This window comes from Rhipicephalus sanguineus, chromosome 7 (genome assembly GCF_013339695.2).
Source record: "Rhipicephalus sanguineus isolate Rsan-2018 chromosome 7, BIME_Rsan_1.4, whole genome shotgun sequence".
Lineage (NCBI taxonomy): Eukaryota > Metazoa > Arthropoda > Arachnida > Ixodida > Ixodidae > Rhipicephalus > Rhipicephalus sanguineus.
In genome coordinates this window covers 102,569,376-102,583,994 of record NC_051182.1, presented here as the reverse complement: position 1 = coordinate 102,583,994, position 14,619 = coordinate 102,569,376, and the positions used below count along the sequence as shown (strand labels likewise).

Sequence of the window (14,619 nt, the reverse complement as noted above, 5' to 3'; positions counted from 1 at the left end):
CGCTCTTCAAAAGTCAAAACAGTCAGGTCCGATGAAGAACAGGGCAGCTGCCTTCTCACTGTGGCATCGCCGTCGAATCTCGGTATCCGTAGAATCGTGGCATCCTGTCTCGGTATCCGACTCCGTTTTTTCCCGATGACTCTCGACTGAATACTGAGGGGCGCGCGCCCGCCGAAGCTGGGAGCCCGAACGAGGGAAAGTAACCGCCACTGACTGACGAAGAATAGCCGCCGGCCAGAAGGGGCCGAAACGCGTACGCATCTTCCGAGCTGCCGTTGTCTCCCGCCATCAACCTCAACCCCCCCCCCCCCCCCCCTCGTTGTCACAGGCATTGAAGCGAACCGTCGTGGGCGGAGCAGCCGTCAAGTGACAAGTGTTTTATGACCAGCGACCACCGCGCTGCCCCATTGCCGCGAGGAGAGGACGAATTCCGGAGCAAAACATGGCGCCGCGCTGCTTCTCCGGCCTCCCGATCACCGAGAACATTTATTCAAAGTGAACACGTCTGGTTGTGTGAAGCGTTGAAAGTGCAAACATAACTCATCGATCATTTAAAGATTCCGCGGGCGATACCGTAGTCTTGGACAGCACGTCGCTGTAGCGCGCACACAAAGAAGTTATAATCCTGTAATTCAACCAGTCGTGTAGCAAACACGAAAATACACAGCGTGGTTGAAGTCACATGAAATGTTTTGATTGTTTGCCGCTAATAAAGCCGTGAGAATAATTTCGGTGCGTGTCCGGTGCGCAGAAGGCGCACCAGCGCAGAGGCCCATTGCGAAGCAGATGACTTCTATTCTACTCCATTAACTCGTCAACGCTATGTACAGCTTCAATCAATGTAAAAGTAGGGTTTTTGGTTGTTTTTATACAGTTGCGATGTATACGCTGGCTGTATCACACAATTAACGTTAACTTTCAACAAGCATTGCAAAGTGAGATTTTGTTTTGTGTTTCCTTTCTCATAGATGTATTTCCAACAGCGCGCAAAACTCAGTTGAGAACTTGGTACTTATTTTACATTGCTCAACATCTGTAAAACGAATTTTGTCCAACTATTTTGCATATATTTTGTGCCTCACTAAATGCCAACCTAAAAATCGAGACCCTGTGTGCGCCATTGTTCCCTTTCTTATAGATTGGAATTTGCAGTTTTGTTTGTTGGCTGACAACGATGGACTGTTTTTGCCATCTTTATACAGTAAAAGATCGTTAATTCCACACTTATTAATTCGGAAAGTCGGATAATTAGGACGCGTTCTCTGGTCCCTGCAAGCATGTTTATTGTTTAACGGCATCACACTCTCGTTAATTCGGCCATACCTGTCCGCAACCCGGTTAATTCGGACGAACCTCTTAGTAGGGTGGGGGACGCTGCGACGAACCTTTGCCCCTCCCCCCCTAATGGGGAACCCTGCGCACGCCTATGGTGATAAGTAACCAGAAATCTTCTTTGAGGTGCGCTGGATGCCGGACAAAGTGATTTTCATAATAGCGTGCATGCAGGTGGTGGCTCGATTCGGGCTAACCTTCCCTCGGTGATGGTAAAAGGGGAAAAAACATTCTTGCCGATTAATCATGCATATGCTTCCCAGTGTTTAAGACATTGGAGCGACAACGTGTAAGTCTGGACAATATTGTCCGGCGCGTAGCATTGGCCGTCCAATATTGTTTAACCAGCCAGATTGACTGGACAATATATCCAATCTACTGACAATACTTAACCAATATTGTTTTACCAACGGATAAGCTGGCCCAATATTGCCATCCATACGGCCTGGTTCTGCCAATATCGTATTTACTTCGGGAACCATGGGCCATTGTTGCCAACCTCAAGGAATAGCACGACCAATATTGTATGTTGGCTGGCAAAGATGGACCATTATTGGCATCCTTGTAGGCTGGCTTGCCAACATTGGTTTTATAGTGGTTTGTATGGACCATCATTGGGCCATCATTTGCCAACGTATAAACAATATTGGACCAATGTGCTGTGCTGCCTGGGTCCGTACAGCAAGCGCATAAAGTATTCACCCTATAGCAGTATGCACACCTCGGGTCGTCATTCAGGATGCTCTGTTCGTCGTCCAGTGGCGTAGGCAGAAATTTTTTCGGAGGGGGGGGGGGGGGCACGCCGTTGATCCGACGTGGGGTCCGGGCAGGTAAGTGTGGTCGTGTCATTTTGTGCTCTGTATACCATGGCAGAAAAAAAATTTCAGGGGGGGGGGGGGAGATGTGCCCGCCTCCCCCTGGCTACGCCACTGTCGTCGTCCTATTCTTCACAATTTTCTGCGCGCTCTCACGACGACATCCTGGGATGGGATTTTCTTTCCCTCCACAAGGCCGTCATTCATCGTGCACTAGCCGAGATAGCTTTATTAAACCTGTTCGAGGCTTTACGTTCGTCTGTATCCGAGTTGATACCAGAATAAAACTTCTGCCAACTCTCTCTTCGAGCCCGCCGGCGTGTCCTCCTTCCTTGAGATTTTACATGTTTAAAATGCTTCACTGTCGGGAAGCTGCGGACCAACCTCCACAGTTTTATATTGCGTTTTGCGCGCACTCCTCCATTCACCATTCCACCAGGAAACACGCCATCGGGAACCTATGTTGGCCGTTTCGGGAATACATTTAGAATCAGTACGGATTGCAAGAGCAGTAAAATGCTTTACAGCATCATCTGTCGTTACAGCGGACATCTCAGCCCGTGTCATGTAAGAGTTCGGTACTGTTCCGCATAATAAAAGGTTGGGTGAGCCGGTGTTGGTTAATGATGAAGAGGGGGCGTGAATAACACGGCACAAGAGAAAAGCGCGTCGTCCTGTGTTTATCTTTTCCTGTGTGCCGTTATATTGGTGTCCTCTTTTCATCAGCTTCTGTTCCCATTGGCTGAGTCAACCTCCACCGAGCAACGTGAAGAGCAAGCTCATGTTGGTGCAGCCTAGTCAGGGTTTTGGAAAGTGGTCACTCCCATTCGGGTTTTCAAGAACATTCCATTTAAATAAGGTAAACGCATGTGCGATGAAATACTAAGATCCATGGCAGAGTATGACGTGTTCGCGAGGTTAAAATATGTGGGCTCCTTTGTGGTCAGAAGATGCATGATCCAGAGGAAAAAAGAAGTCGCTCAATAAGGCGACCTCGCGCATCGCACCGAGAATCAGCTCCACAGGCTGCTGAATGAAAAATGGTTTTGTGAGCTCTGCTACTAATGATTCTAAATGTCTCGAATGGATAAATCGCGCAAAAGAACGAGGACGAATAGAAGAAACAACAGACCTCGTTCTTCGTCCTCGTTCTTTTGCGCGATTTATCCATTCGAGATGGAATCACACCAACTTGCCCAGTTAAACGTTCTAATACGATTCTAAATGGTTTGTGGAGCTCATAATGTGCTGGTATCTACAATGAACGGATGGGAATGGCTTTATCGAAAACTACGGCCCGTACAGCCACTGCCTCAAGGGCTGTTTTGAGCTTCAGATGCTGACATACCAAACGTTTGTCAGCTAAGATGACTAAAGCGCCAAGGATACGACAGCATCCTCGCGATCTTTCAGGAAAATTGCGTGTTGTCGAAGAAAGTTTGTCTGCCTAGAATTTATATGTGTTTCTTGAAGACGGAACATTTTTGGGATGAAGTTTGCTTGAAGATCTTGGATGTAATTTAGGTTTCGCAGTAATCATCTGATGTTCGATTGCATCAACTTTGTAGATGCTGGAAAAATAAATGCTGCCTGTGTCAAAAGTACTAGACTTACTTACTTTACAGGGCCTCTGTTAGGACCTGTAACTGGTGTTCTGACTTTTTTGAAGCGGTCGAGAAAAGCTCGCCGTTCCTACGACGCTGCCTGCGCTTCTTGGCCTCAAAATTGCCTTGGCTGCTGCAGAAGCTTGTGGATGCTACCAGTGTGGTCAGTGTTACAATGGGTAGGGCAGCAGTGGCTGCTCCCACCGTGGGGGCGGGTAGCGTTAGCCTATTTATTTATTTGTTTATTTATTTATTTATTTATTTATTTATTTTATTTATTTATTTACAAGATACTGCAGGCCCGTCTTGGGCCCTAGCAGGAGGGGCAAAAGTGTACTCGTAAAGGCAATACATAGACACATTTACACACAGTGCAATGAAAGGGGGAAAAACACAATTGACCGAGTCTGTAGGTCACGTGATCTCGCTCTAATCTATGAAGTGTAAGCGCGTGTATTTGAAGTCAAGAGATGAATTATGGCACCAAGTGACCGCGCTAGTCAATCACATACACTCGCGTGCTTATAGCATCGCTGTCAGACGGCGTCAATTGGCTGAATTTGTTAAAAAAATCAATCCAAAAAAGGTACCCTTAGCAGAAACGTCCCTACACGCTCTGCGGCAATACAAAAAGTATATTATTCTTGAGAATGAGCTAATAGATGTCATTAAATTGTACATCGCTAGAAATTACTCTAGTGCTAGACAGCACAAGATTCGTTTCAAGAAAAAGAATTTATCTGAGTATTCTCTCTCATATTTCAAATAAGCACGTTCCTACATGGTCACATGTCACAACCATTCCAACCTTAAATCAATAGATAATAAAAATCTCCGACACGCTAATATGCGTAAACTTCGCACGCTTTTAAAGCGTAACACGAGAAGAACACGCACTCATAATTTTCTTAAAGGGCCCCTGCTACACTTCTCCAAGTAAGCGTCAAATGGCTTCATTAAAAGAGCTTATTGCCTCATGAATTGGCAGCCGCAAAATTTTTCAGAATCCATCAACTACGAGCGGAGTCACAGAGATTTGCCGCACGCTTCAATCGCTTTCTCTCTCCTTTCGGACTAGCGAGCACGCTGAAAGCTACGAAGTGAGGGGGATGAGAGGGGGGCGAAAAGATACGTCACTTCGCCAGCGCGCGTGATGAACTTGAGCGCATTCTCTTCTTTTTTCTTCGCACGCGCTGCTTGCTTTCAGTGTGATCCCTGGCACGCGCGCGGGCACGTGGCGTCATCCTGCGGCGGCCACAGTAACTATGCAGCTCACGATGCTCATATCAGCTAATGGAGATGGACTTTCGGTTTATGGCGCGGTCACTTGGGTTTATGACATCATTTCTCAAGAGAAGAGGGAGCTGTTTCTAGTTCACTTCGATAAATGTGAATTATAGGCTGCGTGCTGCGCTATATTGTATGTCTCGCGTGTTCTCAGTAGCCTCGACTACCGGTCGGCAGCGTTTTCTGACCAGGCGGGAAAAGTGTTGCACGGCCCCTTTACAAGTTACAATGAACTTAAGTGCGAGCTCCATTTACCGAAGGTCAGCTGAAGAGGGGGCCATTTTCATCGTTTCATTGGTTACATATACAGGGCGTTTTTTTAGACAATACAGAATTTTTATATAAATGCTATGACGTCAGGTCCCTGTTGCCTTTGCAAACGTACTCTACGCCAAGGCGGAAAAACATTGCCGCGCCTAAAGACGTATTCAAATGAGTAATTAACAAAACCTTGTGAATTAACTTCTAAATCATTGGCTTGAGGGCCGGTGTTTATATGGAAGAGCTGTAGGACGTGACAATTTATGAAACGCCCATTTTTCAAAAACGACGAAAAACGCCAGTAATTGGAGATAATAATCAATCAAAATTCGAGGCCCCCACCTAGGCGAAAGAGAAACTGAGCGCACAGGGCGCGCATGACATCCGTCAGCCCTGTTACGTGCGACCGGAAGTTCCAGTGACACTTTTTGAAAAAAGGCACGCCGCAGCAGAATATGGTCAGGCAAAACGGCCAGAGAGAGACAATTTATTAAAAGGCAAAGAGGTCGACCTGAGCAAATGCGCTCTAGCCTGCTACTCTGCACAGGGGAAAAGAGAAAGGGAAAAAAAGGAGTGATTGAGGGTGATGATGGGGAGTGGAAAGAGTAATGCGTGTGTACAATAACCGTGTACCATAGTGGTTTCGCTACAGTCTCTTGTCCAGTCATGTACTACTCAGAAAACCTATAGCAGCATTCACAGCAACTGTTGAATTTGTCGGATCGCACATTGCTGACAAAAAACCAGTCTCACTTAGTTGCCACACCGATTCCTGCCAACGTTGAAGCGAGCGTATTTTGTTGCGACAAGTAAAGTGGGCAATCACAAAATAGATGTGCTGCTGTTCTGTTTTTTCATGCACTTGACATCGTTCACAGTTCCAGCTGTCCGCGTGGCGGATGAGATGCGCATAGTGGCGATTGAATGCAACTCCCAGACGAATCCGGTGCAGCAAACTGGCGTTGCTTCGGTTCATTCTAGCCGGGAGGCGAAAATTCATTTCGGGATCTGTTTCACGCAGACGCCTGTATCGGCAAGCCGTCTCCCAAATACCCAATTGGACCGGTCATGTTTGCGTTTGCTGTCTAGTGCTTATTCGTTTTTTTGACAAACTCAAAAGAAATTCGAATAACTCGTTCCCTTATATGTGAGAAGCAGCGTAGTAGTGGCTGCCGCCTAGTGTTAGGCTGTACAGTGAAAGAAAAAGTGGAAATTTCAGTTTTCTCGGGTACATCGGGAAAGAAACTGATAAGGACTACACTCCAAATGCAAAGAATTAGCGGACATTTGTGGGTATTTGGGACGACTTGCCGTTTTTCCGCACCATATTCTGATGCGGCGCGCCTTTTTTTCAGAAGTTCTCATGTGAGCCTCCTGTCTCACCTAACAGGGCTCAAGGATTTCCTACATGCCCGGTGCATTTTTTTTCGGTTTTTGCCCAGATTAGGGCCTCGAATTCCGATTATTATTAAATGTGAAGCATTTTTAGCGAACCAAAAAGCGCACCTTTCCTATCTATCTATCTATCTATCTATCTATCTATCTATCTATCTATCTATCTATCTATCTATCTATCTATCTATCTATCTATCTATCTATCTATCTATCTATCTATCTATCTATCTATCTATCTATCTATCTATCTATCTATCTATCTATCTATCTATCTATCTATCTATCTATCTATCTATCTATCTATCTATCTATCTATCTATCTATCTATCTATCCGCCAACGTCTGGGTGCTCTCTTGATCTCCTCCTTAGTACGGTGTCGAGCAAAATCCGTATTGAAGTGTCAGATGGTTTCACGAGTATGTCTGTCTGGTTATGACATGAATAACGTGAAAATCCTCTCGCGTACGTCGCCAAACCCTTTTGTCCGGACACGTGTGGCGCATATTTGTATACCATGGGGGCGGTAGGCGTGTATGTGCCACAGGTCACTGACAGTTTATATCTACCCAGGAATGGCGAGAACAGACATTGGCAATTTAAATGCGAGAGCGTTAAGAAAAACGGACATCGGGAGTGCCGAGCCCACGAATGCTAAGAAAAAAAATCAGGATCCCAGCAGGAATCGAACGCTACCATTATGCGCGGTATTATTTACTACAAAGCCACGCCAGGTGTTCAATTTGCATCGGAATGAGATCCTATACACGCCTAATGTCAGTGAAACGCCAGATATGGTTGGAGGGCTGGCTATATAGTTTATCACAAAGCAATAAACATTACTTATGTACTCCTATGGTACAGGCGTGATGTCGGATTAACGTTAATTGTGGTTGTAGTGTTGGCTCCGCTTTTATAGCAGTCTAATAAACATTAAATTTGTATTCCTAAGATTCAGCAAGCTCTATTTAAGCGTTTGTTGATCCCGGAGGAAGATGCTTACGAAAGTTACGTATGATATTTACAGCATCCAACCGTTAAGTGCACTTCGTTTCGCTAATACTGACGTCTGTGCTCTAACGTGAGTGCTGACATTACTACAGATGATGAGTTGCCCTTTAAACTGCAGGGAAGTTGGCGTTCCTGGTAAGCCCACGATATTTACACAGCTAATACGCTTACAAAAACACGTCGATCCACCTCGTAACGCTTGGCTGAAAGCCGAAAAACTGCAGCATAGAGAATTACTCACCGACTGCTATGCATCAAGCCGATTCGCAAGAGGTGTGGGATGTGCCGAATTTTTACCTTAAAATATGTGCGTTTTTCTGCGATTTAAAAAAATGAACATGTCATAAATTGTCACGTCGAACGATTCTTCGATATAAACTGCCTTGAAGCTTTTAATTAAAAAGTTAATTAACAAATGTTTGTTCATTTCTCATTTGAATGTAAGTTTAGGTGCGGCAATGTTTGTCCGCCCCGGCTTAGGCTTAGTCCGCGAAGACGACAGTGACCTGACTGTAAGAGTATTTTTAGAAAAAATCTGCATTGTGCTAAAACACCCTGTATAGTTCAGATACTTTTTATAGCCTGCGCTAGCTTAATGACATTTACGAGAGTATAAAAAAAGAGGACGAGAAGATGGACGTGCGGTGTACTAAAGCACATGTGTTATTCGCGTAAACGCTCTTTCCATGTTTTCGAAGCCTCACCGCACGCACTCCTACATTTAATTATTTCTCGGCATTCATGCGAAACGTGTGAGTTATGCTGTCTGACACCTTCCGCGCGATACTTCCAAGTCCTTAATCGCAAGAAAGGTTCTGCGATAGCATTTACATTTTAACAGCGAAGCCAGACGAAGAGAAACGAAAGCCTGTACCAGCACTGATTTTCCGGGGAAAATGTGGTTGTTAAAGGCCACCTCTTTCGCTTTAAGGGAGTAAGAGTAGTGCGGACATTTCGTTTTTAATGTAGCGCTTCTTTCATGATCATATAGGTATTGTGAATAAGACGTCACTTATAAATCACATGTGTAACGTATGGAGAGCTGTGGGTTTATGTCAAACTTGTGTCGAGAGGATGTCAATACGTCTTCATGCGAAGAACATCGCTACCTAAAGAACACTTCGTACTTATGAGCTAAAATACAGCCTTATTTATTATCACATAGGCTAACGATGTAGCAGATAAAAAAAACGAGGTGCTGATTGGGACTACATGTTAAATGGTCACCCCGACAGTGCCGCAATGTTGTTGTTGCAATAAGTTACTGTCCCTTCTGTGATGTAAATGAGAAGTATATAGCGGTGGATATGTGAGGTGGAGACCAAAGAATTTATTGTTTCAGAAGGGTCGTTTTGCCCGTGGCTCAAATACATGTGTGATGTTATTACATGCCTGCATTTCAAACGGCAAAGTCCCAGCAGAATATTGTTCGGTGCTTTTGTGCTGTATATAAAGAAAGGACAGCCGTCAATGTCACACGATGCATGCTAAAACGTGTGGAATATACCCCGTATATTAAATTTTGTTCCAATCATGTCTACGACAGCGTCGGTGTTATGCATGGACCCCAAGTGTCGAACAGACAAAAACTGAACGAAATATATTAGCCGCTTTGTTTGTATCCTGCACTTATAATTGTGAAAATATTTTGTTTTCGTTTAGTGGAAGCAGTAAGATAATATTTATCAACTATTTTGTAAGCTTGACTGCGATTTAAACGTAATTATACGATCATGTTAGTCACTTTAAGATGAGACGCTGCAATACATTGCTTCCCCGAGATGTAGGGGAGTGGATATAACGCGGCCTATAATAGTGCATCAAGAGCTACAAGAACTACAAGTGCGAAACTGCGATGATTCACTTAATAAAATCTATAACAGCGACTTGGGTAGAAAAGACGTGGCACTGCTGTATTCGAGCTTTCACAAGTCTTTTGTGCGTAATGAATGAGATCATCGAAGCAACTAGCCAAAACAGATGTACTTCGAAATACTTCGGAATAATGAGCTTTCCATGGCGCACTCCTAAAGGTGAAGTTGTGAAAGGACAGCTACTAAAGCCCCGGTAAAATGTTAGGCAGTGGGCGTAGCGGTATCAGGAAATGTGAAATAACGCACGAGAAGACACGAAAAAGAGCAAGAGATTCTGTTTTTAACTCATCACAGCAAGCTAAAAGGGTAAATTTTTCATGCGCCTTGTGCGTCCCAGTGAACCATACATTCTGAAAAAATCTGAGTGGCGCCGCTGAGTGGCGCCGCTTCGCATTTGACTTCAGCAAGGGGATTCATCTGTCGCGCGGCGCTCACGATCTGGCTAATTGAAGCCAAATTTACGCTTTTGGCTGATCTGCGCTGCCTGAGATATTAAAACACTAGTATCCATGACCGTAAACAGTTTGAACGGTATGTTCAACAGCACTATGCGCCACTGAACTGTGCAGAATACCTGTAACGAGCACGCTTAGCCTGGATTGTCAAGGCGCATTGGCAATGACTTCCTAGTGTGCTTGTGAAAAAAAAAAATTTCGCGCTAATATTGTTCTTGTATACGTCTTGGTGTAGTTCTAAATCTTGCGCTTAATGCAGCTCGACTACCGTAAAACCTGATAAAGTGCGTAGCACGGGTAACCTAGCGATTTTTTTGGCGATCGCGCTCTTGCCGAGGTGGTGGCGCCCTCTCTGGCGCGGCGTGAATATCAGCCAGATCTCTCAGAAGCGTTTTTCGCGATTTTAGGTTGATTATTGCGATTATTTCTCTGTTATTTCTAAAGTTGACATTATTTTAGACCCTGATAGTTTATTTTGCACTGGTTTTGAGCATTGCTAGCCTTGTTTAAGGATCGTATTGACCACGATGTGACCATGTCACATGAGATTGTGAATAGACGACAAGCCGGGACCCTAAAGCGCTACGCACTCTATAATAGTCACAGGGTCCTTTACGCATTTAGAGAAGATGTCACGAAGGCGAAAGCCATCTTATTTTTCTTCTCTGTCGATCGTATCGATCCTCCCACCCCGCTAAGTTTTCTGCAGCTCACGTGCCTCCAGGATCGACCCATCTATGAAAAAGCGACGATGCAATGCCATGACATCATCACATCACGTCATGTTATTTGACGCCATAGTGACGTCACTATGACGTCATCATGGCGTCACACATTTTGGTGATGTACCGCAAAATACACCTATGACGTCATGATGACGTCATAGGTGGATTTTATTGCATCGCTCGTGCTGACGCCGACGGTCCATTTTCGAGTTTGATGAGGCATCTAAGGCTTTCGCTTTAATAAATTGCCGCATGTTTTGTTTTCAGCTACCATGCCCTGCAGTTTACTACAATATTGTTTACTTTCTAATACTCCATTTGAAAATAGGACATTTAAAAAGTGTCAGTCGACTTGGCCGTGAATGCAAAATAAATTTGTCGACGTTGCGTCTTTGGGTGAGGCCTCTATTGGAGAGGCCGCACCCGGCCTCACCCTATTTTGCGACCTTTATTGGAGAGTATCAAATCTATACTCTCCAATAGAGGCCGCAAAAAATTAGTACTGCCTCCAGTGGGGGTACGGGACCCGCAAATTGGTGCTTTTCGCATCACCCTGTAGACCAAAGGCAAAGCGGTAGCCTTGGCCACGCACGACAAGCGTTATAATGTACAGTGTCGCCCACTCTTAGGGTGAACACGGCGCAGCGTGGCCACGCTCCGCGCAGCGCCAGCGCATCTGGCGCGGCCGCGCATCGAAGCATAGTGGCGCATGCGCAGAGGGACGCGCGGGGGCGACTTCGCGTTATCTGCAACAGAGCTGGACCACTGCCGTGGCGCCGCTCTTGCCTGGCTGTAGTGCAGCAAGAGCGATGCGTACGTGTGCGCCTGCGCCACTTCAGTTTGGTGCGCGACCACGCCGGATGCAATGGCGCTCCGCGGAGCGCGGCATCATGTTCACCCTAAGAGTGCATGCCACTGTACTTAATCAACAAAGGAAATGCGTCAGGATATGGTAAAACGCGCCAAGTGCTTGAACTCGCCCTTTTCCACGTGTGACTTACTGACAGCTGTGCTATTCCATCTAATGCACACATGCCCCATTAGCGTTGTGCATTTATCATAGTTCATTGGCATTTGGATTCAAATACCACCGTCGGAATGCATTTATGTTTATTTCTTCACTTACAAAATCCACATCACCGCCATTACCCTTTAGTGATTTCGCTGCCCTTTTTGGAGCCAAAATTTGGAGCTCAGCCTACGCCCCCAACTTCTTTAGATTCAATAGCCTATTTATTGAAGTGTCTGTCTGACGTAATAGCCAAGTAATGAAGATCGCCGTGCTTGGTATTGCGCGACGTGACTGTGTGACGAACATAAAAACAGGAGTAACCATGAAAATCATGACACGCATGTCATGTACAGCATGACTTACGTGCCACGCTCATGGTGCGCTGGCGGCCGTTTCGCTAGCTTGATCTACCCAAAAATTGGTATCTTCTGACGTGACTGTGTGACGAATATAAATAGCAGGAGTTAACATGAAAATTACGACACGCATGTCATGTACAGCATGACTTATGTGCCGCGCTCATGGTGCGCTGGCGGCCGTTTCGCTAGCTTGATCTACCCCGAAATTGGTATTGCGCGACGTGACTGTGTGACGAACATAAAAGCAGGAGTTAACATGAAAGTCATGACACATGTCATGTACAGCATGACTTACGTGCCACGCTCATGGTGCGCTGGCGGCCGTTTCGCTAGCTTGATCTACCCCGAAGTTGGTATTGCGCGACGTTACTGTGTGACGAACATAATAATAGGAATTAACATGAAAACCATGACACGCATTTTCCTCAATGATATACAAGACGGTGTATGCAGCTCTTTGCTGGCTGCTTCGCATTACATCGATTCTCACAATGCCGGCTTTTTATTCAAGCAGCATACTTTGTGTCCTCAACAACAGGGTAAGTACCAGCGCAATTAATGTACGAGAGAACTCCGCTGCAACCTGCAAACTCGGCTTCTAGTCGCTCCTGACACCCACGCAGAGCAACACGAAACCGATCCAGCGATCTGTGAAGCATTTCCAACTATTATTCGCTCATAACTTGAAACCGGGTCCCCGCTCGATTCCAGGAATCATCCGAAAAGTAAAGTGTCTCTTCTCATGGATTGTTGAGAAAAGGCTGCGCGAAGTCAGGCGTCACAGCACACAGCAAGCACGTCCAACGGTGGTTTAAGAACAACAGCAGTTAGAGTCCCCAACAGAACAGGCCTTTCGCGAGCAAAGCGCTACCGCCGAGACACTGTCCTCAGCAGCGTACCCGCTCCGCATTCCGCGCAGTTAACCTCTAAAGAACCGTCAACCCCCACTGTGGCACGAGTGCCCATTTAAAGGGGGAAGAGTGTCATATACCGCTTTCATCGCCTCCGCCACCACCCGCAACCACAACCGTGAGCCAGAGCAGAGCCGCCCAGACTTCGAGCCCCTGTTCGCAGTTGACTTCGGGCTCTTTCATTAACAGTTATTCGGAAGCCTCCGTCCTTCCCTGCTTTCAGAAGTAACGGTATTATACCATCGAAGTGTGACACCAGGAAAGGAGGTACCCGCTACGGTGGTCAAATAGTTAAGGTGCTCGACTGCTGACCCGAAGGTCGCGGGATCAAATGGCGGCAGCGGCGGCCGAATTTTCATTGGAGGCGGCAGTGCTTGAGGCCCGTGTACTTAGATTTGGGTGGACGTTAAAGAACCTCAGGTGGTCGAAATTTTCGGAGCCTTCCTCTACGGCGTCGCTCATAATAATATCGTGGATGGTAATCCCCAACAATTATTATTATTATCGGGAAAAGAAACAGGGCTTTATTTCTGTGACTCCTGCAAGATCGATAGCTAATGTCAACTCTAAATGCTATTGGGATGTCTGTTAAGAGAGTAAATGTGAAACGATGGCTAACACTAGCGTCAAGCACCTTCCATAGTAGTGCGTGCAGTCATATGTCACCAGTAAATGAAATATTGTATGGCTTGCTCTTAACAACGGTTCACAGCTGCGGCTCAAACACTGTTTGGAACTGCCTCTGAGTAGCCTCATTTAAAAAGAAGCTTTGGTACACTTTGGCAGTGCCACCCACTGCTGCAGGTTCTTTACGGCTGCAGTTGGCAGTAAGTTCAAGTTTGCGCTTGTGTTTGGCATCATGTGCACATAAATGTTCTTATATATCAACAATGCATTAGTGCAAATAATGCCGGCCGTTACGTTAATAGGACGTATGCCGAAATTGCTATGGTACAACATGACTGTATGACGAACATTTCATTTTACATGACTGAAAATATTTGTCATGAAAATATTTTACATGACTGAAAATCATGACATGTATGTCATGAACAGCATGATTTAGATGCCACGGCCTTGGTGCTCTTGTGGCCGTTTCGTTAACTTGATATCTATCAAAATTGGTATAGCGTGATAAGATTGTTCCACATACATAAGTGACAGGTTCTATCGCGCAAATCATGACACGCATGTCATGTACAACATGATTTACAAGACATGATCTCGGGGCGCTCGCGACCGTTTAGTTATATGGACATATACCAAATTGGATCGACGAAGGAGGAGGAGGTAAAACTTTATTGGACCAAGGGATTTGGGCACGTACGTCCCAGATGCTTCGTCGATCCACTGCGCTATGCGTGCATGAACTCATGAACGCATAGCGCAGTGGATCGACGAAGCATTTCTGTACGGCGAACATACATGACAGGTGTTAAATGAAATCGTGACATGCGTGTCATGTACGTTATGACATACATGCCCGCTCATGATGCGCTTGCGGCCGTTTCGCTATCTTGACATGTACCAAATTTGGTATTGCGTGACATGACTGTATGAAGAACATAAATCATAATTGG

At 45.6% G+C, this 14,619-nt stretch overlaps 1 long non-coding RNA gene across 1 annotated transcript in view; it reads left to right on the top strand.

Annotated features, from left to right (window-relative positions):
• The first annotated feature begins 13,775 nt into the window (after positions 1-13,775).
• Positions 13,776-14,619, top strand: part of LOC119399681 (uncharacterized) — a 31,848-nt gene continuing 31,004 nt past the window's right edge. Inside the window, exon 1 of the long non-coding RNA XR_007416905.1 lies at positions 13,776-13,866. This is a non-coding gene — a long non-coding RNA (uncharacterized LOC119399681). The remainder of the gene's footprint in view (positions 13,867-14,619) is intronic.